The 24,522-nt window shown below is 37.9% G+C and overlaps 1 long non-coding RNA gene across 1 annotated transcript; it reads right to left on the bottom strand.

Moving 5' to 3' along the window:
• Positions 1 to 561: 561 nt before the first annotated feature.
• Positions 562 to 5,757, bottom strand: LOC145798759 (uncharacterized). Its single transcript, XR_014340292.1, has 2 exons — positions 5,623 to 5,757; positions 562 to 906 (listed from the first exon to the last, which is right to left on the bottom strand). It is a non-coding gene; the product is annotated as an uncharacterized LOC145798759 (long non-coding RNA).
• Positions 5,758 to 24,522: the final 18,765 nt, after the last annotated feature.

Genomic DNA, 24,522 nt, shown 5'->3' with positions numbered 1-24,522 from the left:
GAGGCAAAGTAGGAGAGGAATTGAACAAATCAGTCAGAAGCATTTGAAGCCAACTAAGTTCAGTCGCCGCATGAGCCAATGCCCAATATTTAGCTTCAGTAGATGAACGGGACATCGTAGCTTGTTTCTTGGCTAAGCGTTTGACAGAGGCAAAGTCAGCATTAGTAGATTGAGGCATATCTTGACACACTTGATTAATAGCTAGAGACAAATCCGAATGAGTGGTGGTAAGATATTGCAATGCACCAACAATGGATCGATAAAGTGCTGGATTAGAAAATGGGAGAGAAGCATCGAAAGACAACCCAGGTTTGACAGATATAGGAGAGGAACAAGGCTTACACTCAGTGAGACCAACCTTTTAAAGAATATCTTGGGCATATTTTTGCTGAAAAAGAAAATATTTCTGTCCAATAGCTTGGATAGAAATGCCAAGAAAGTAAGACATATTTCCCAACTCTTTCATAGAAAAAACCAAATGCATTTGAGCAACCAAGGATTTAATGTGAATGGGATCACCGCCAGGCAGCAAAATATCATCAACGTAGACAACTAAGATAGTGATGGAAGAGGAAGTCTTGTGAAAAAAAAGAGAACTATTACAATGACTGTTATGAAAACCTTGAGAGAGAAGAAAAGCTGAAAAAGTAGAGTACCAAACTCTTGGAGCTTGTTTAAGGCCATATAAAGCTTTATTTAACTTGCAAACAAGAGAGGAGGAGGAAGAAACCACAAACCCATGAGGTTGAATCATAAACACTCTCTCTTCAAGCTTGCCATGTAGAAACGCATTGGAGATGTCCAATTGATTGAGAGACCAATTATGATGTAAAGCAAGATAGAGAAAAACCCTGATAGTAGGTAACTTGGCCACAGGACTGAAGGTCTCCTAAAAATCCATGCCATCTTCTTTGAAAAATCTAGAAATCCTCTAGATGTTGATTTGTGATTATGTATCAATTTTAAGCAGAATATAACAATCCCAATCAAACAATCAAGACAAAGAGACACAACGATTTTACGTGGAAAAAACCACAATTGGACACCTCCAACTGTGATCAAAAAACCACGGGCAACAGCCACAAGAACAATCCACTAAGAAGATTTAAAGGAATTACACAGGTATACTCTCAATTACCTAGCGAATCCACAACGCCTAATTGAACCAACCTCTATGTGCCTCTTCCAGCCCCATCTTCACCACGAAATTGTCTTTCTGATGAGCCACTCCGGATTCCACCAAAGCTTCAGGCTCGAATTCTTCAGAATCCACAACTGAAGAATAACTCTCTCTTTTGTGTATAACAAACAAACCTTAGATGTACTCTCTTTAGATCATGAGTTGAATACTCAATAAAAACATCAAAGAAAACTAGCAAAATCTCTCCAGATATAAACCTTAAGATCCAAAAATAAGATCTGAAGAAGTCCCCCTAGTGTTGGGAGAAAACCAACTATTTATAGAAAACCAAAGCAATCCTCATTTCAGAAGAAAACCAACTCTTTAAACAAATCTGGAAATCTGGGATCGCGTGGTCCGCTCGAGCGTGGGTCTTCCCGCTCGAGCGGAGACTTCAAATTCTGTGATTTCATACAGGCTCCACGCTCGAGCGGTAGTTTTGACGCTCGAGCGTCGAATCACTCCATCCAGTACTTTTTCAGGCGATTGCAGAAATACTGAGAGCTTCCAATCCCCGCTCGAGCGTCCCTTTCCCCGCTCGAGCGGGAAGGCCAAAACTGGAAAAACTGGAAAAATATAACATGATCGGACAGGCAACTTTGAATGCATTTTTGCATTTTGCTTCGGGCCGCAAGCTGACCGGGCAGCTCGACCCCCGTAATAATCAGCGAAGTGGCAATCTTGAAAATATTTGCATCACAAACTTCTCTGAAAGGCTCAATTCGGGTTGGATTCGTATCTAAACACTCATAGCCTCACTGAAATAAATGTGCGAAAATAAATACAACTGAAAGGAGTTTTGTCAAACGGGATTGCCAAGAAATAAAACCTAACAATCTCCCCCTTTGGCAATGCCGTGACAAAACACACCTAACAAATAAAATCCTAAACACCCCAACCCATTACAGCTAACAAAAGCTAACTTCTTTTTCAAGATCTTGATCTGCAAAATAGTTATTAGTGCCACAATCTCCAAAACAAACTATTAGTCCCACAAGAGTATATGAAAAAGCAATAGACATATGACACGATTAACTTGAAACATGAGATGGAAAGCATGAATAGATGAAAACTAAGACTCATGAAAAACAACTCTCAAACAACAAAAGCAAGACCATAAACCACACAAGTAATGATATGACGATGTAAATACCATGAACATACAAGAAGGGCAAATAGTGCATAGCAACATGCAAAACATATAGCCAATCTCCCTTACCAAACATATCAAAGAGTTCATGCTAAACAACTCTTGCAATAATAAACCAAACTCCATTACCAACCCACATCAAGATGAACCAAACTCCCCCTTACTAAAAGCAACCACAAACACTAAAAACAGTGAACAAGAAGAAAACGACAAAAAAATAATATGGTGGAGCAAGCAAGGAATTTCAGATTTGTACCTTAAAACACATAAGATTATCCAAGAAGCACAATTACTAGTAAACACAATGTGCACAGTCTGTAGAAAATTCCTCATGAAAGAAAGTGATGCATTATGTGAAAAGCATAGATCCCATGATAAAAGTGTGTGTGTGACTCTTGGAGTTCGACAAACACTAGATTCAATCCTGGTAGTGATATGAAAGCCGGACCTCCGACAAGAGAATCTAAGCACAACAAAGGAAAGTCAAACCACTAGGAATCAAGGGGTATTTGGTGAGTAAAGGCGGAGGCTCCCCCTCAATCAATGAATCTTTTCCTTTTTTCTTTTTTCTTTTTTTTTTTTCTTTCTTTCTTTTGCACATTTTTTTTTTCTTTCTTTCTTTTGCATATTTTGTCTACTTCTCTTTCTTCTTTTTTTTTTTTTCTTTTTCTTTTACTTTTTCTTTTGCACAATCATTGGTGGCTGACACGCTCAAGAGTATGGAAACCGAACCAGAGAAGCATGGATATAATAAGGATGGCCTGGTTGGTGACTCTGAGGTAGCCTTTTCCTCATGGCTAGATTCCAAAGAATTAAGGGGAAAGCCGTGGAGGTGCAAAAAGATGGTAGGTGGTTAAGAGACTCAACATCACCCATGATATGCTAGTATAGGTCAATTCCTCTAGAAACGCAAAAGATCAATGACAGAAGTCCATAAAAAAATAATCACTAAGGCGGAAGACTCCAAAATTTGCTAATCCAAGAGTGTGTACAGAATGAGACATACTAATCAAAAAACACACACTCCAAAATGAGTAATGACCACAAAAAGCACACATATATTAACATGTAATGGATATTCTCATCAATTCCAATATGCACCAAAGACCACTCAAAAATTTCAAGCTTACAAAACCATACTAAGAAAATCTTTTTGGGATTTTTTTTTTTTTTAATTAAAAACAACACACAAAAATCCAAAAGCTAAAACAAATAACCAAATTAACACAAGTCAAGTTTTCTCACCCATACTGCTTTAGTACGAACAAAATTGTGAGAATTGCGGTTCTTGGGTAGTGTCTTGACGTTGTGGTTCCTTTCCCCTGCAATAGGAACCCGTCTCGACATGGTTTCCAACTTCCTATTCCTAGGTCTAGGCAAAAACACTGTCCCATGCAACTTATAACAATAAGGGCAAATATGACCATGCATACCACAATGATGACAAATAAAAACAGGGTGTACCTTCTTTTCTTTTACCTTACCAACTTTAGGAAGTTTGAGAAGTCCATCCTTACGTTGAATTTTTTGTTCTCCCTTTCCTTGAGTTTTTGTATCATGAGATGTGGAAGCAATCTGTTTTTGCTCTTTCTTACCACCAAAGCCAATGCCACTCTTGTCGCAACTCATTTGTTGAGACCCAATGATATCCTCCAAAGTCTTTGATCCTTTGTTCCAAAGACCAATGGTAGCCATAGCACACTTGAGCTCTTCTTCTTTCTTGATCATTAGTTCTTCCAAAGCAACTTGTGACATCTCGAGAGATTCAATCTTTTCTTCATACATGGCATGGGTTTGCAGCAGCTCATTCCTTTCTGTCTCACAAGTCAGCAGTTTTGCACAAAGAACTTGTCGATCATCAGCTACCTTGATGGCATTAATCCTGGCTTTGGAAATCTCCTCCTTAAGTTTGACATTCTCACTTTCACATGCTTTGAGTTTCTTTGTGAGTTTGTCATTCAATTTGAACAAGTTAAGAGACTCCTTATACAACTTTTCATAAGCTTGCTCAAGCTCTTCATGATCACTCTCCGAGGATTCATCATCAGTGATATTCTCAACTGACATCTTCGGAGAATCTATTTGTCCTTCACGAATTGTATCCATTATCACAAATCAAACAAGATCTCGTTCTAAAAGATTTTTTTTTTTTAAAAAAAAAAAAATAGAACGACTCGCTCTAATACCAATTGAAAAATCTAGAAATCCTCTAGATGTTGATTTGTGATTATGTATCAATTTTAAGCAGAATATAACAATCCCAATCAAACAATCAAGACAAAGAGACACAACGATTTTACGTGGAAAAAACCATAATTGGACACCTCCAACTGTGATCAAAAAACCACAGGCAACAGCCACAAGAACAATCCACTAAGAAGATTTAAAGGAATTACACAGGTATACTCTCAATTACTTAGCGAATCCACGACGCCTAATTGAACCAACCTCTATGTGCCTCTTCCAACCCCATCTTCACCACGAAATTGTCTTTCTGATGAGCCACTCCGGATTCCACCAAAGCTTCAGGCTCGAATTCTTCAGAATCCACAACTGAAGAATAACTCTCTCTTTTGTGTATAACAAACAAACCTTTGATGTACTCTCTTTAGATCATGAGTTGAATACTCAATAAAAACATCAAAAAAAACTAGCAAAATCTCTCCAGATATAAACCTTAAGATCCAAAAATAAGATCTGGAGAAGTCCCCCTAGTGTTGGGAGAAAACCAACTATTTATAGAAAACCAAAGCAATCCTCATTTCAGAAGAAAACCAACTCTTTAAACAAATCTGGAAATCTGGGATCGCGCGGTCCGCTCGAGCGTGGGTCTTCCCGCTCGAGCGGAGACTTCAAATTCTGTGATTTCATACAGGCTCCACGCTCAAGCGGCAGTTTTGACGCTCGAGCGTCGAATCACTCCATCCAGTACTTTTTCAGGCGATTGCAGAAATGCTGAGAGCTTCCAATCCCCGCTCGAGCGTCCCTTTCCCCGCTCGAGCGGGAAGGCCAAAACTGGAAAAACTGGAAAAATATAACATGATCGGACAGGCAACTTTGAATGCATTTTTGCATTTTACTTCGGGCCGTGAGCTGACCGGGCAGCTCGACCCCCGTAATAATCAGCGAAGTGGCAATCTTGAAAATATTTGCATCACAAACTTCTCTGAAAGGCTCAATTCGGGTTGGATTCGCATCTAAACACTCATAGCCTCACTGAAATAAATGTGCGAAAAAAAATACAACTGAAAGGAGTTTTGTCAAACGGGATTGCCAAGAAATAAAACCTAACATTCTTAAACATAGCCAGTAGCAATGAGCCTTGTTTGTATCGACTAATAGAGCCATATGAGTTTCTCTTGATCTTAAACACCCACTTGCAACCTGTAGCTCTCTTAGATGGAGGCAAAGAGACTAAAGATCAGGTTTGTTGTTGTTGTAAAGCACCATATTCCTCTGCCATTGCTTTATACCACATAGGAGATTGAAGAGTAGCCTAATAGGTTTGAGGCTCGATATCGATACACAAAGAAGAAAAAGTGATAGTAACAAAGGCAGAAGAAGAATGAGATTTAGATCTGGTAATCATATCGTAAGAATTAGAAACAGAAGAACAAATATGAGGAATAGAATAAATAGAATGGGCAAGAGGTAAGGCAATAGAGAGACAGTGAATAGGTATAGATTGAGAAGGAGATTGTGAAGTAGATGGAATAGGGACTGCTAGAGCAGTAGGTAGAAAGACATGCTGAATAGGTGCAACAGCTGGCGCAGCTGATGAAACAGGCCGAAGAACAGATGATGTGACAGGCTAGGTAACAGTTTGTGTAGTATGCTGTATAGCTGAGGCTGCAATCAATTGAATAGACTTAGTAGTAAATGGTGGAGAGGACCAAAAGAAAGTTTGTAAAACCTGCAATGAAGGAGTAGGAACAAAGGAGATATGAGATGAAAATAGAAAAAGAGATTCATTAAAAATAACATGTCTAGAGAGATGTTTTTCCAATGGCAGGATTAGAACACCTGTATCCTTTAGCAAAATGATGATATCCTAAAAACACACAATCCACTGACCGAGGATGAAGCTTTAAGAAGCATATGGACGTAACCAAGGAAAACATTGACAACCAAAAACTCTTAAAAAGTGAGAAATCTAGGACAGAGCGAAACAAGACCTCAAATAGGGCTTGTTAGCAAGCATAGCAAACGACATTCGATTAATAAGAAAAGTGGAAGTAGCAACAACATCAAACCAAAAATGAAGAGGAAAAGAAGAATGATGAAGTAATGCAACAAAAGTTTCAATAATGTGCTTATGCTTTCTCTCAGTAATACCATTTTGAGGGTAAGTATATGGACAAGAATGTTGATGAACAATACCATAAGAGTAAAGATAATGTTGCATTTTGTTGCTAAAATACTCAGTATCACCATCAGTACGAAACACTTTAATGTTGTGTTTGGTTGGGGGATTTGGGAAGGGATTTGGAAAGGGAAATGGAAAAGGTAGGTGAAATGTGAATAAATCATGCCTATATTTCGCATAGTTTCACACACCTTTTCCCTTTCCCTTTCCAAATCCCTCCCCAAATCCCCCAACCAAACACAACATAAGAGAAGTGGAAAATTTCCTTTTAACATAGGCTTTAAACTCTAAGAATTTAGAAAACACTTCACTCTTATAAACCAAAGGATATAACCAAGTAAATCGACTAAAATCATCCATAAAAACCACATAGAACCTGCCACCAGAAGTAGATTTAGTAAACGGTCCCCATACGTCACTATGAATCAAAGAGAATGGCTGATGAACAGTTCAATTAGACAGATGAAATTGCAATCTAATCTATGAGTCTTTGACACACAACAGTCTGTACAAGAAGTAAAAGAATCATGCTTATGCAAAGTGTAAGGTAAAATCTTCTTTTGAAAATCAAATTTTTGAGAAGAAGGATGTCCTAGTCTGTGATGCCAAATTTCAACAGACACATTTATAAGAAACATTATGAAAGTAAGCTTGATACAAATCTGATGCTTCAAAATAACTAAAGGAGGGGACTGAAAATGGTACAATCCATGAGTATTAGCACCTTGATAAGGAATTTTCTTGGTGACTTTGTTAGAAATTGGGCGCCCATGTGGCATGACCCTTAGAACCTTTTGAACCTCATCCAAATGGGTTTTGAATTTGAATTCAAACCTATTTGGATAGCCACTCAGGATATATATCTATCATATCATGATATGGATAGATGATATAGATATCAGATATTATCTCATTTAACCAATGGATAAATGAGATAAATATAATATATATCTGATATATGGTTATGGGTAACCAAGAGAGAAACAACGAACGTATGTTTTGTTTCTACCCATAAACTGACTCTCTCCCAAGAAACAACGATCAAGTCATTTGCACTGTGGTTTGTGTGGGTGATATTCACCATTGTAATATCACCCCACTGCTGGGATTGATTGATTAGATTCTGGAAGCACGTGATTTATCCACGAGATTTTAGATCAAATGAGGTATGATCTAAACATTTTATTCCGCTGCATGTTGTGTGTTTTGTTTTACATTGGTATCAGAGCCATTGATGGATATTTTCGTGTTTCTATTTTTTCATGTGTATATATACATGTATATGCATGAATATTAATGGAGGAGGAAGATGAAGTGCACGGTTTTTCTTTTTTGCATTTTAACTCCATTTAGATTGAGAGAGTGATATACCTCAATTTTATGTTGCTTAAATATTATTTTTAATGCCATAAATGTTTTTATTGTGAAAAATGGAGTCCGACAGTACAAAAATCGGACCGGAAAACACCCCGGAAGGCGGCGCGTGTGATTCACGCGCTGTATGACGCCGAGCAGCAGTGCCACGCGCCACCACGCGCTGCCACGCGCCACCACGCGCTGCCACGCACTGAGTGCGCTAGGCACGCGCCCTCCACGCGCCACACGCGCGACCTGTCCCTTCCCTTCCACACGCGCGCGTTAGCCGCGCCGCTTCCAGCCGCGCCACGTGTGCGACACACGCGCGCCATGCGCCGCGCCGCGTTGACTCGCGCTGAGTTGCGCTGAACCGCGCCGAGCCGAGCCGAGCCGTTTTTCCCGCCTGGCTTGGCTCTAAGGCTCTGTTTGTTTGTTTTTTAATTCTGAATTGCGTTAATTGGCCATAATTTATTCGTTATAGCTTTGTTTTAAGCATGGTTGGTACCGTTAGACTCAGAATTAATTTTTCTACATTCTGTAAAATTTTGAAAATTTTATGAAAATAAAAAATATTTTTCCTGAAACAATAATGCATTATTTTTGCTTTAAAATGCATCTGGTGTTGCATGATTAAATTTCTGGGGCTGAATTTTTTATTGTAGACTATTGATATAGTTTACTATTTACTGGTATAGTTATAGCATTTTATCAGATTCTGGAATATTTATTTTTGATTTTATGTGTGTTTATTAGTTATTTAAAATTCCAGAAAATTCCAGAAAATACCAGAAAATTCCAGAAAATTTCAGGATGATGTACTTTAATTATGGCATAATCTGAATATTGAATACAACATTTTTTTTAGGTTTGTAATATGTTGTAATTAGAGGAGCATGATTATTTATTTATTTATTTATTAGAATTCCATTATTAAATGATATAGCATGAGTTATTTGTAAATTTACATTAAGATGCTATTGTATGGAATTTATCATGCTTTGTATATGCCATAGTCAGTGGGAGGTTATTCGGTTGAGAGAAATCTTTGTAGATTAACTCCCGAAAACCAATATTTTGCGCATAAATTAAACTAAATTTTGGATAATTGTCACTTGTGGCGCAAGAGATGATTACGAGCATAGCGGATTTTCGATCTTGCGACTTGTGTAATATTGTCACTATTTAATTTAGATTTTTGCGGCAAAATTATATTATGCTAATCAAATTAATCCCAATGCGAATTTCTCTCTAAATTGATTTAGCTTATGGAAGTTAATTTGGTTGACCTAAACTTTGTAGAGATGTTCAAATGTGAACAAACTAATCCCATTCTTTAGATGAGCAAAAGTCTTGGAGACTTTAGGTCAAACCTTAATTGAGCCAAAGTAAGGAAACATGACTCAAAGTCGCCGTGTTTTTGTTGCCTTGTTTGGCACAATAAAAACTAATGTGTGCTCTATAGTTAGCGGCACGCTACATAGTTTTGGTTGGCGAGTTTTGGAGTTATGAAATTAGTAAGCCCTCAATAGATCTGTATATGATCTTGACTAATGAGCTGCGCGGATTGACTTTGTAATTTGACTTGTAAATAATGTTACATCATTGGATGAAGTAACATTCAAGAGTCACGTCATCCAAGAAATGCGAGCTTAAATAAATTAGTCATTAAGTGTAAGACGAGTAACCAGTATGGGCAGTGTTTTGCTCTCTACCCAATTATTGGGAGTTGGATAGAGCAAAATTTCATGCACTATAATAGTGTGCGTTGAAATATCATGTGAAGTTAAAAGATTAGCGCTTAGTGGCTGCAAAATCTATTAGTGTTGCCAACTTGTCTAAGTCTGGACACTTACTGTTTCCACACTTGAGTGTGAGACATGAGGAAGGGCTTCTTTGTATAATTCCTTAGCTAGGCTAAGGTTTTGAATAACATTTACCACTAAGCGCAAACGTTGCAGCATAGTAATGAAAAGGTTAAGGCTGACAAGGTTGTTATGACTCTAAGAATTTAACGCATCGCTTGTATGAGCATTGTGTTGAATTAGACTCTTTAGCCTAATTCGCACTTAAGTTACTTCAGGAGCTGTCATAGTTGATAGCTTATTCTCTCCTTCTTGTGGATAGTAGAATTAATTGCAAGTAACTATGAAGCGAGAAATAGAGATGGCAAGAGGAGTATCGTCATCTTTCAACTAGATGTATTAAAGTGTATGGAGAATAAAATTGACTTGAAGGTGCAGGGGATTAGCACTTACTAGTTAAATTTGCGACTTAGGCGCAGTTGATATCTCCATGACATCCTTTTTATGATCTAGTAAATATGACTTAGTCGTGAGTCATTACCTAGTTGGGCCTAAACCTTTAAAACTTGTCTTCGAGAACTCACACATTAAGATGATTGGAATTAGTTTATGACATTGGTCATGAACCAGTGGCTTATTATACTTAATCACATTAATGAGATGATGACACGATGGTTTGAGTAGGCCTTCTCGGGCCCACTCGCTTATGACATCCTGCTCTCATGTGAATGTGTAACTTTGTTCGCAATGGGTGCGCACAAGTAAGTAGGAAAGCCACAGAAGGTCATTTGTTTTGGCGCATTTAGTCCACTATGATTTTTTGTGACTAGATATGTGTGAGGGTATGATAGCTAAGCCTCAATCTCGACACATTTATAGATTACGATACGCATCTGAGTCAAGACTATTTGATCTCCCATAAGTCAAAAGTTTTTGAGATGATTTTTTGAAATTGCACATATGAGGTCGAGATCAATTAGATAAGAGTTTTTTGTACTTTTAGTTTTGACCAAGGTGGCGAGTATCTATTTGAGTTTTTTTTAGAAAACTCTGTGAAGAGAGATGGATGCTTAGAAAATTGATTATTCCTAGTACTCAACAACACACTGGTGTAGTAGATATAAGGAATTAAATATTGTTAATGTTAGGTAGATAATGGCGCAAAATGTTTCCCAATTGGGAATTGCACTAGTTTGTTGCCTATATCCCTAACTAAGTGCCCTCCATATCAGATTTTACACTCCATTTTGAGTAATGGGTTAGCAGAGAGCCATCTATGGGCGATCTGTAACCATTAAGCAGCTTATCTTTATTCTACTTCTCATAAGATTGCGAAGTTAAGACCTAGGGTTCTATAGCGCATTATTGTATGCTGTCTTGTAAACACAAAGGGTCGTGTGGCGCATTATTGTATGTGGTCATGCAAACTCTCCGGGTCATGTGCATATAGGTAAGCAGCTTTGTGGTAATGTAACTAAGTCACATAAAGTTTTATTAGTAAAGGTGGCGTGAATAGAGTTTTCGGAACTCTATAAGATGGAGAATTCCAAGCATAGCACTCTATGTAGCCTAGTTGAGAATGGAAAGAAATTTCCAATATCCTAGGGACAGTGGGAGCGATGTGCCTACTAACGGATTACTCCATTTGAGAAGAATACTCTACATTCTTAGTTGCGTGGTAGCAAATGTGAAAATTTTCCACGTCATCACTGGGTGATTGAGAGGGAAACATTCATGATTGCTCCGCAAGATGATAAAGAGCCTAGGATAATGCCTAAGGCTCTAGTCTCCTATTTTTTGAAAGTGGATCAATGTTGCGCAGTTTAAGACAAAGTCTTTGAGGATTAACCATTTTTTATAATTTGGTTGACTTTCCATTGTGACGCAAAACTGTTATAAAGTTATGCGTAATTTGGATAGTCATTGTTGAGGCCTAAGGCTCGCTAGATACCGAAAAGTCGCACCATTGAGGAAAGTGTAGACCATGAGAAGACTTCCTCCTGGGGAGTGAGGTTATTTTGACTTAGGCTATAATTGACATAAGTTCGGAACATTGATTTGTGGACATTGTGACCCGATTTCTCATTAGAGAATTGGATAAGTAGATCCGTAGGGATTTACCTTCTGCTTTTATGGTGAAAAGTTAGGAGCGCAAAAAGGTTGCTAGTTCCAATAAATCTTTTACAACCTAAAGCAGTTATCCAAACAGTGGTTCTTAGATTTCGTCAAGCCATGACAGGCCAACGATGATCGATGAAGACCACTGAGGCATGATCAATGGTCCAAAAGAAATTTTTTCCTTACTTAGTCATTATGAGCCAGGAATTTATAAGGTTGTCGCCACCTAGGGTGGGCAGTCCTCCATTTTAGATATGATGGACATGGGTGATGTAATTCATATGCTCGGATGTACGATCCTTAGGGATTGCTTTGGGAGAATTCATGTTTTGTCTTTGATGACTTACATAAGGAATATCCTAGAACGATTCTAGATGCAAAATTGCAAATCCATTGACTTACCTATCGGTAAAAGCCAGAGCCTTAGCTATTGAGTGAATCCTCAGATTGTCTTTGGGAGAAACAGATGACCTATATTCCTTGATCTTTTCTTTGTTGTGGGAGCCTAAAGTACGCTATGTGGGCGTATTCGGCATGATAAGTGTTATCTTTGATAAATGGTTAACTGAGTTGTTCAGACATTGACCTTGCTCATTAGACTGTGGATAAAATGCTTTATTTAGAAGCATATTAATTTGCTCCTTGTAAAAATTCAATGCGCTAGTTGGGCGCATCTGCGCTAGTTGGGCGCATTAAGAATAAACGCAAATTGGTCACAAAAATATCTTTAGAGAGGTTATTGCGCAAGAGGTAGTGATCTTAAATCATTTCATGTGAGGCGCACATGGTGGATTCCGTTGTATATACTTATCGCAAGAGGTGCTGATAAGGCTTATGTTTGGAATCCATAATTGCGCAAGCTGTGGTCAATTTTTTTAAAAAATCGATCACTTATTTTGAGATGATGGGATGTTGACACTATTACGGTTTGTGTCATAATGATTAGCAAATGATGATGTCAGCAGGCAAGATTGGCTCACTCACACGAGCAATCGCCCTTGGCGCTTGGGAGCGAGCAAGGATGAGACTGGTGGTTTATTTATATTTGGAGCCAAGAGAGGCTTAAATCATCCACTATGTATGTCGCCTTGGTTATAACCAAGATGAGGTCGTGTTAAGAACCAAACATGGATGTTAGTACCCACTTTTCATGTTGTGCATGTTATGATTAGCCAGATACGAGATCTCATTTGGCGCCTAGAAGGTGAGCAAATAGAGAATTCGGGTTAGGCGCTAGAAAGCGACTAGACTAATATCTGTACGGTGTATCGAGTATGACGTCACTCTTTATGGAAGAGGTACTCCACCGTAGCATGTATTCATACTATATGTGCTTGGCGACCGAGTAATGAGGTGAGAGAATGGATCCCTGCTTCCTCACCGTGTGAGTCTTACGTGTCATTATTGATATGACTTTCATTTATGTACCCTTTTGTGACTTTTGACTATGTCATAAGGTAAGGGGTTGATGTTCTGCTACTTTGGTATGTTGCCTGCGGTCATGCATGATTCGGCCTTAAGGGACATCACTGGGAAAGCGGTCAATTCTAAACTAAATGGCATGAGTGCAAAGGGAAGATCATCTAGTATTACACCACTGTTGTATATTCACTGCCGGCAACTCATATCGCTCTGTATGAGAGGCGAATTGAGTGTGAATATATTGCAAGAATTGAGAGGGTCAAACATGCTCTTTTTGAGGGATTAGAGATGTTTTTTGGACCGGTGTAATTAGATGGGTCTGGGGTATATGAGACACTATTTCTTTTCTTTTTTGGGTTGATGTCTCTATGCTGGCTCATTTTGAGTTTCTAGTATAGAGCTCCCACATGCAGGTGTTCTCAGCAGTCGTACGGTGCAGTGGCTAATATGAGATTGCTTATTTTTTGGGGAGATTGAGATTGAGACGTGGCAGTGTCATGCTAACTCATGTCCGAGTGGGAGATGTTAGAAATTGGGCGCCCATGTGGCATGACCCTTAGAACCTTTTGAACCTCATCCAAATGGGTTTTGAATTTGAATTCAAACCTATTTGGATAGCCACTCAGGATATATATCTATCATATCATGATATGGATAGATGATATAGATATCAGATATTATCTCATTTAACCAATGGATAAATGAGATAAATATAATATATATCTGATATATGGTTATGGGTAACCAAAAGAGAAACAACGAACGTATGTTTTGTTTCTACCCATAAACTGACTCTCTCCCAAGAAACAACGATCAAGTCATTTGCACTGTGGTTTGTGTGGGTGATATTCACCATTGTAATATCACCCCACTGCTGGGATTGATTGATTAGATTCTGGAAGCACGTGATTTATCCACGAGGTTTTAGATCAAATGAGGTATGATCTAAACATTTTATTCCGCTGCATGTTGTGTGTTTTGTTTTACAGACTTTGTCCTGAATCACAAAGTGAGATCAAAAGGAATTGTACAGTTATTATCTTCAGCACGTTTGTGAACAGAGAGAAGATTAGAAGCAATAGAAGGAGAACGTAACACCTTGTTGAGAGAAAAGGAAAAGTGAGGAGTAGGCAAGATACCATTACCTATGTGATGGATAGGAATGGACTGACCATTGCCAATGGTGATATTATCAGATCCAGAATAAGGTTGATATACTCAGATTATGTAAATCATTAGTTATATGATCAGTGGCCGCAAAATCAAGAGACTGAGGTGTAGAGTTGGAAATCTGAGAAGCAATGCTAGAAAGAGGTGTGGAAGCAACAAAAGCTTTAGGATGTTGTGGAGAATACTAAACCTGAGGTTGGTATTGAGGATCTAATCAATGCTAACAATCAAAAGTTGAGTGACCAAAAAGACCACACATTTGATAAGTAGGCCAAAATCTTCCTCTTCCCCTAAAACCAGATCGACAAGTACCTCTATAAGAAGTAAAATGTCGACCTCTTCCCCCTCTAGAGGAGTATCTTCCTCTAGTACTTGTAGATTGTCCTCAAGAAGAAGCATTAGAAGAATTGGGGTGAGAACCTCGAGTCGCAGAAAATGCAACATTTGGTTGCTCAAGAGATGTAGCTTTGTTGTTCTTTGATTCAACGTGAATAGCCTATGAACACAACAAAGAACACAAGTCATCCATGGTAATACTCTCTGCTCGAGCTCTAATAGCAATCTTAAAGGAATCATATTCATCAGAAAATCCATTCAAGGTGATCAGTATAAGATCTTCATAAGAAATGATCACATATGCAAGGGCCAATTGATTGGAGATTTCCTTGATTTGAGCCAAATAAACTTTCATAGAATCAGACTTTTCGGAAACATTATTCAATCAATTTTTGAGATGATGGATGTGAGACCAAGAAAGAGTTGTGAATCGCTTAATCAAAGCACTCCAAACCTCAGAACAATGTTCCAAATGCAACACAATTGAATAAATCGGTGGAGACAAAGTTGCTTAAAGACAACTAAAGTAAATGTGCATCTATAATGTCCTACTTTGTGCGATCTGGATTTGGAATTTCAGAACCACTAGCATTCTTGATGAATGAAGGAGGAAGAGGAGATGATGAGCCATAAACAAATCGAAGAAAATCTGTAGCTTGCAAGATGTTCTGGAATTGACTCCTCTAGATGACAAAATTTGAAGCATCTAGCTTGATAGTAACGACGCAGGACAAATTTGAGATGAGTAAAGACAGATTCAAAGGAATTGAAGGTGAAAAAGAAGAAGTCATGGTGAATTTCAAGTAATTTGAGAACAGAACACAATTAATTTGAAGAAATGATGATCATTTTGAGAAACCCTAGCAAATCGAAACAATGAGTTACAAAGAAGAGTGACAGAGATGAGCTAACAGAGAAACTCTAGAAGATGATGTAGCAGACCAAGATCAAGCAGCAGACAACAGACCAAGATCAACTAAGATCAAGAAGAAGACGATTTTGGTGATAGCATTGTAGACCAAAGGAAGGCGATGTAGACAACGGCAAGAAAACAATGGAGACGATGGCTTTGTAAATCAGGATCAGACGCCATGGCAAACCAAGCTTCGTTGCTCGTGAGAGCTCACCGCTCTGATACCACGTAGAAATAATCAATTCAATTCTCATTACTCAAGAATATGAGACTCTTCTTATATTTTAGGAAAATGATTGGTGGTACTAAAGAAATTGTCCCTAATATCTCTAATTTTTATTTTTAGAAACTATTTTTTTTTTTTCTTTCTTTTTTCCTTTTTTTTTTTTTTTTTTTTTTACTTGAAATGGAATTTCGGGGCATTCGAGCCCCGAAATCTCGGGCCCTCAAGCATGACCGTATATTTTATATACAAGATATATTATTGTAGTTCTATGTATTGATCTAACTATATTCTTTAACTACACTAGTCATGCTGACATCACTCATACAACAACCATTTTAATCTTAGCTAAAGTCTCGTTTGAGAACAGGTTAATTTAGTAATTTTTTGATTATTTGATTAAAAATGTAGGTAAAAAAAACTTATATGTTTGGGATGACTTTTTGACTAATTACGAAAAGATGTGCAAAAAGTAGAAAGAAAAGAAAATCTTTGACTTTTTGATATGAATTGTTAACTTTTTTTACTAATTTATAATTTTTTAATTATTTGACTAAAAAAGTAAGTCCCCAAGCAGGACCTAACTAACTTCTTCTCTTGCTTAGTTGAACCAGTTGTGCCACCTGTCATTGGTACACTTACACAATATAATGTAATTTGCGTAATTGAAATTGCTACAATAACTGCATTAAATTGTAACTTTAGGACTGCAAACAATTATCTGAGCAGTTATGGAGATGACACGTAAGTGCTAAGATACCTAAGATTTCAAGTTCTATGAATTTCCAATTACAACTCTCACTGAGCAATTGGAGAGTGCTAATCATTCTAACTCCTCCTTTAATACTATAATATGGGAAATTTTATGTCATGTGTATATTATACGTATCCTATTATATATTTTTGTAGTAAATGTTACATATATTTTTAGAAGGAATTATAATAATTTGTGGTTCAAAAATGAAATTACGTATTTATTTGTGATATTATTATACATTTTGTGGTTAAAATATATTTGAATAAAAAAATATATAACATTGCCGTAAAAATACATAACACTTGAATAAAATAAGTGTGTAATTTCATTTATGAATCACAACTTATCGTAACTCCTATAAAAAATATATGTAACATTTACAACAAAAATAAGTAATATTTACCACAAAAATATGTTCTAATATACATATGGTATATACTATTTGAAGGGTGTGTACCATAGCATGCAAGAATAAGATAGTGGATTGAATCATATTGTTTGGGCCTATGGGGCTCACTAAGGGCCTATCTCAATAATCGAACTATTCATTTTTTAAATTAGAATATGTAGATCATTTACGAAAAAAAAGGTGAATCCGATAACCGTAACCACGTTAATCTATTGCACTTGTAGTACAAAAAATAGGTGGTCTAATTTTACTATAATATTTATTGTTCACTTTTTTTACAAATAAATGTCATAAACTAACGTGGTTACGATTATCATATCAATTTGATTTTTTATTTTTATTTTTATGTAAAATCTATACATTATGATTTAAAAAAATAAATTATTTGAATTATTAAGATGAGACATGTGGTGCGCTCCACGGACTCAAACAACATGATCTAGTCCACAAAGAGAATTAGGAGAATGTAGTTCCATATGTTCCATATATATATAAATATATATCGCCCAAAATATCTTATTATGCCAATTAAGACATATGATACACGAGAAATTACTTAGTACTCTTGCAATATGTATTGTTTTTGTCACGACCCGAAACCTCCCATAGAGGTTTGAATCATGACCAGCCAATAATCATAAATTACTTATGGCCTCAGACAGAATTTCAAAGTATTTAATTGTATTAGTGCCTAAAATGGAAGCAAATAATCAATAGAATAATAATATTGTCCATTGAGCTTTGCATAAATGGCAAAGACAGAAAATTCAAACATTTATATAACCCACATACAAATATACACATGAAGTATAGATTCGTTAGTATACAAAACATAAGTTTAAGTACATGACTTGGTCAAACTTGACCTGAACAAAAACAAAAGAAAGAAAAAACTAAAGCCTCAACACGGAGGCATTCCCTCAGTTAACTTCACAAAACAACAGACTCCAAGGTAGACTTTAGGGCTAATCCTCCTAATGCTCACCTATATATATAGGAGAAGGGGGTGAGTAAGAGCCCAACGAGTAACATCAAAGTAAATGATTTAATGAATGAGTTCCACAATTTCCATAAAAGATACTAACTTATTCAGAGTAGTATGCGGAATTAAGACATATCTTCTAGAGAGTTGTTGAACCCTTCAAGCGTTTCAGATAATGGGTTACACCCAGATAACATTAGACGGATATACAGAATAGAGAATATTATAATAGATTGACCTTTGGTCCAATTCATTATAGTTGTATTAAAATGATAAAATGACCCTTAGGTCCATCAGACAACAGATAGATTAGAAATGATCATCAATCAGATTATACAGACATACAAAAGGACCTTCGGTTCATCATGAACACTTATCATATCAATTCCTTTAACATATATCATACTAGTCAGACATATGGATAGCTCATTCACATAGGAAAAACATAATTTCAAAAACTATGTCAAATCGTTTAGAAAATAAACTATACAAAAATATCTTTACTAAAATATAACTCACAATGATTCGATTAGATGACACTCCTCTATAGATCGACCTACACACAATCAAACGCACACATTTGAAACTCAATGCTTAATTGAATCATTCATTTCTACTCATTTCACTAAGTCAGCTTCTAGCTTATTAATTCTTAATAAAGCTTAAATAATGCCTAAGAATGCTCAAAAAATGAAAGAGAACGGAAATACAAACATAAAATAATTTTTCAAAATATGTTGGATACATGGTGATCGCTCGAGCGATCACTTCACCGCTTAAGTAGTGAATGCATGCTCTCAGTACTTTGGTTTGCAAAATCAGATTCTAGATGGTTCAAATGTAGGCTCAAGTAATTCTGGGTTTTCAACACTTGAAGGAAAATGGCCCAAATACAAATTTATACTTAAAGGTCTTCCATGACTTACTCAAAAACATAAAAACACTTTAGCAAACACATATATATGATCACTTATAAATCATTTGCTCAAAACTTCATAAATTTCTCAAAATTGAAGTCAAAAACTCCATGCATACAAGATTTTCAAACTCTTTTATCTTCTTTGACAAATCATGAACTTGAACTTATGAATTCATGAAATTAGACTCTCAAAACTTTAGAAATCAATGATGCATGTACATCTAACTCTTAAATTCAACATTGGTAATGAAAACTATGGGTGTTGATTTTTGACTACACAACCAAACGGGGAACTCATCTGGAGAGCACCGGCAGAATAGATTAAGCTCGAACAACCTGTCACAAAAAGATAAGAATCCGGCGGTGGTTTGTCCACCCCGGGGGCACTCCGACGCTTAAGCCAGTAATCAAATATCTCTCAAAGATAGCAAATAGTACTTAAACTCACTAAAAAGAATTTACTGCTCACACTATATCACACATATCTGAGACCCACAGGGGTGCTCTACTTTTATAGCCAACATTGACCTAATCTGTGTAGAAGCCTCACTTCAGTGGACTCAGACTCAATGCTTATCTTGGACTCTCAACTAGATAGAGATGAACTCCCTAAGAGCTTTATCTTTATCTAGAATGAGATCTTTCCTTGTTCTAGGACTCTTGTTTCTTATCCGCTCATTTCGGATTCTGGTATCTCTACAAGTAACCTTGGCCTATGCGAGATCCCCTCGGCATCATGACCAGGCCACGTGGCACCTTAGTTGACACTTCGGCGTCACCTTGGCCACGTGCTGTCATTCACAAAATATGTCCCTATAACTGCCCCCTAGGTTCTATTACCTTGGCAATTTGAGGTGATGGAACTTACATTGCTTATTGATATTTATGCTGGCTGAAATTCATTCTTCTCTTTCAACCGGGATCATGACTTGTCGATTTCAAGTACCTAGAACTTAACTGTCCATCCTTATCAATGACCAAGACTCAAGAACCAAGTTTCCTTAAGTTCCTTAACCGAGATCGTTCCTCTAGCCGAGATTTTTGCTTCATTAAATCAAGAACTCCAAGAGTTTTATTTGCGCATGAGCTGTTACGCACGGTTTTCTCAACCGTTTCCACCACGCGTCCCTTTCTCATTGGTTTGTACCTGACACGTGCTATCAGGTTGCGTTGTTTCTGCACACACCACCTGACAAACAAGTCGTCCAAAGCATTTCGTTATGGTTTGCCGCCTCTTCATGTTTTTGACAAAACTCTTCATTCTCTCTCCGTCTCTTCACTTTTGAAATTCATAATTATATTTTGTCTCTCAGACGCTCTCTCTCTAACATTTCCAAATCTTCCATTGTTGCGTTCACGAGCTCTCTACAACTGCATTCTTCGTTACCGCCAGCACACTGCTCATCATTTGGCTTTGATCGTTCAGCTCGTTTGACTCTGGCGTATCTCCCTTCGGCTTCAATCAGTAACTCCTCCGATTCTTTTTTAACTTTAATTCTCAACTGTTGTTTACTATTCTTGGCCATGCTCTTCCATACAATTTCCTTTTGAATTTTTCTATACGTTTCACTTCACACCTATTTTTGTAGAATCTGTATATGCATTTGTAGTTGTTCTCTATTTCTATCTTCATGCTCTGGTCATCATTTCTTGTTTCTTGAATCTGTTTGATGTAACATAATATGTTCATGAATTCGAGAGTGTGCGTAGTGCTTCTAGTTTTTGCAGACTGCCTTGCACACACTTACTCATTGTTATGAGAATTTTTGACTTTCTTTATTCTTGAATATCGGTTGCTTTCTTGATTTCTGAATCATGTTTTTCTTTTTTTTTCTGCTTTTCTTGTTGTATTTCTAGATTTTTTCCTTCAATCCCTATTTCTGTAGTTCCTAGATTTGGGATTTGCTTTAGAACCTTGTTCCTTAGGAAAATCGAAACGAATTCCCCATAGATCTTCAAAAACCCTTGAACCAGTGCTTGTTTAAGTTTTAGCCGAGGTTTTTAAACCTATATCAATCATTCTATTGCCCAACCCCTTCTAGCCGAGATAATGGGTATGTTCAGGTATAGAGTAGACACCCTAGAACAACTAGAGCATTTTAGGCAGTAGTTCTCTATCTCAGCCGACATCCATTAAAGGTTAGTTGGGGAGGAGAACTCTATCATGCCTGCTGGAGACTCCATGCCCTTCTCTGTTGTTGTATTCATTGAATGCGGACTTCGGTTTCCCCTAGATACTCTCTTTCGAGAAAACTTCCACTATTACAAACTCAACCCCATGCAGCTTGCCATAAACTCATATACGGTTATTAATGGCATAATCAAACTAGCACACTGAGAAAAGGCTAGGATCACATTGGCCGATATCCAATTCTGCTATACCATGTATGGCCTTAAGTCTGAAAAAGGCTACATATACTACCTTAAGCCCAGATCCACCACCTTCAAACTAATAGTCGACCTCCCAGACTCCAACAAGGGTGCTAGAGAGGATTACTTCATCGTCTTGGGCAACTGGGAGTTTGCTCCCGATGATGATCTTCATCTTTATCCTCTGCGCCGAGCAGTTTTTAAAGAGGGTGATGGTAAGACTTAGTCATCCTATTGTAATTCCATTTTGGTTAAGGCTTGCCAACTCATTCATCTCTACTAATGTTTGCTCTTTGTTTTTTTGGCAGTTTTTCCTCAGCCGGCCAAGGGATTTCGGCAATCATACATTCCCAACCAAGATCTAAAGAAGCTCTTGGATCTCCTTGTGTAAAGACACAAGGCCCCTCTTCTATTGAATTACATACCAACATATAAATCGGCTTTGCCCAACGTCCCTCGGAGAAACCAAACTCTACTATTTGCCTCAACCCCCCCCATCACTTCTTCACCAAGAGCTGATCAGGCTTCCTTTTCTGATCCAGTTGAGTTGCCATCAACCTCTGCCTTCTAACTTATCCCAATATCCCAGCACGGACGCCGTCGTCGTGCCTTGGCAAACATACTAGCAGGCAAAACTCGTAGCCGCAAATGTCAAGACTTTGAAGCGTCGGCTTACGATCCAACAAACCTACCCATTGCACTTCCTGCGATCCACTTCGGCACCAGAGTTATCGTTGCTGCAACCGCCGACAACATGGGCCGCAACAAACCCATCGTGGAAGACCTCTTGGCTGACCTTCCAGGAATTGTTACCGTTCAGTCTTCACCATCTCAATCCCAACCCAAACCAAAGCCAAAAAGGGTGAAGAGGGCTAAGGCAAAAGCCTCTGTCGCCCAAGTTGATACTGACGACCCAGTGCCAATCTCAAAATTAGCCAAGGTTGAGAAACACCGAGAAAAGACCTACAAAGGATGAGCTGACCGATACCTCGCGATCGAAGAAGCCGAGGTCCTAGGCAGCCGTAAGCCCAAGTGCTTTTAAAGCTGACGAACCCTGGGCTCCTGCAATCACGATTGGGGACTAACCAATCAGGGTCGGTGACAGTGCCATTGACAATATCGAGGTCGACGTCGCTCTTTCCACCGTCGTTCTTCTACCAATTGATCTAAATCGTATGGCCAAGATCACCAACTATGAAAACTTTGCTTTGATGATGCAGCACTCTGTTCTAGTAAGTCTTCAATTCTTATCTTTCCTGGTTTTTTATTTCAAGTTCTCATGCTTTAAAATTTTACTACCTTATTCATTCATTTTCTTCTAGGCGATCCAGCATGCTCATTCTTTTGTAATGAAAGCCGACGACTTAAAGAAAGAATTGGTCAACAAGACAAAAGAGGCTATTGGCTTTCTTACATCCTTAAATAACACCGATGCAAAAATGAAGATGCTTCTGGTTCAAACCAAGGTTGCCAAACAAGCTCAAGATCAAGTCGAGGAAAAGGTGAGGCTACTGAAGCAGTGGCCGATGTACTCAGGGCCGAGGCCAAAGAGTCTGAAGCAAAGATTGCCAAAGCTGAGGTAGAGCTGTGAGAGGCCTTGGCGACCAAGGCGGCCGAAATCAAGGTAGCTGACGAAAAGGCTTACGCCGAAGGCCAAGCCGACGTACATGATGCCTATGAGGAACAAGTAAACCAAGCTTGCAACCGAGGTTTTTATCTCAGCTAGATGGCTGCTCTGAATAAGCTATCCATCCCAATGCATTTCGATCTCCGCGATATCAACAAACTCTAAGTGTCTTTCCCTCTGCCTCCCAAAGGATCGGGCGGCGAGGTTGAGGAATAGGGGGATGAATCTGACGATGCCGAAGATGTGGAGGATATTGCCAAGGGGGCCAAGTCCCCAACATTGAATGATCAAGTCTTGGACTTGACTCATAGCAGACAACTTCTGAAGCCGAGGTTCAGGCAGTCGAGAAGAGCTTGGACCAAACTTTGCTGGAAATCAATGCCGAGATAGCGGTGGAGAAGGAAGCCACATTGCCAACCAAGGTCGACACAATGCTAACTGCTGACGTTGAGCAATCTGGGACCGATGCCCATAATTCCAACACTTAGGAATTTTTACTTTGAACTTTACTTTTGAATAGTTTGTAATTTTTTTTAACTTTTGGACAAGTAATCTCTTTTGCCAGGCCGAAGTGCCTTTTTGTTTCTGAACAAGTTTTTCTTGAATGCATGCTTGTCTTCTTTCTTCTTTCCTAAGTGTTGAATGTATGCTTACTGTTTTCCTTCTATGCCTTTCATGCTTTCATACTTGGAATATTTTTTGCATTTCTTCAAAGTACACGTTAACTTGTGCAATCACTTCAGCGTAAGGTACCTCAGATATAAACCTTGACTGCTTGTCTCGACCAATAATTGGCATATCTCGACTAACTTTAACTTGTAAATTGTTCTTTCATTTCAACAAGTGTCAAGTCCATTCTAACTTGTAAAATTTTCTAATTCCAAAATTTCAACAAGTCCCAAGCTCTCAAGTCTATTTATCATTCCTGCTCCCTGCCCCCTAACGTGAGCCTAAGTTTCACTTAGGTTCACATTATCCGCTTATGGTCTTTCGCCGAGGTCAAATTCAAACAAAGACTAGCCGAGGTGTTCAACCTTGGTTTCTCTATTAATCGAACTAAAGTGAGCTTGGCTCCACGCTGAGTTTAGCTCTGCCGATATGGCAAGTCAAGGTTAATTCAACTTAGTTCAATTCTATCATATGCAAGTATAATTCAACTCTGCCATATAATAAGTCTAAGTCATTCATCATGTTTCATTCGGAAACATTGTCAACTTAGTTCAACTCTATTATATGCAAGTATAATTCAACACTGCCATATAATAAATCTAAGTTTTTCGTCATGTTTCAATCAGAAACATCGCCATAGGACTAGTCAGTCCTATCACACAAATTTTGAATTCATAAAAATCAGACTAGAGTTTTATTAGTACTTCGACTAATGAAAGTATGACATAAACTTTGAAAAACAAAAAGAATAAT

This window comes from Camellia sinensis, chromosome 9, assembly GCF_055761805.1.
Source record: "Camellia sinensis isolate YWXY chromosome 9, ASM5576180v1, whole genome shotgun sequence".
Taxonomy (NCBI): domain Eukaryota; kingdom Viridiplantae; phylum Streptophyta; class Magnoliopsida; order Ericales; family Theaceae; genus Camellia; species Camellia sinensis.
This window is presented reverse-complemented; position numbering and strand designations above follow the sequence as displayed.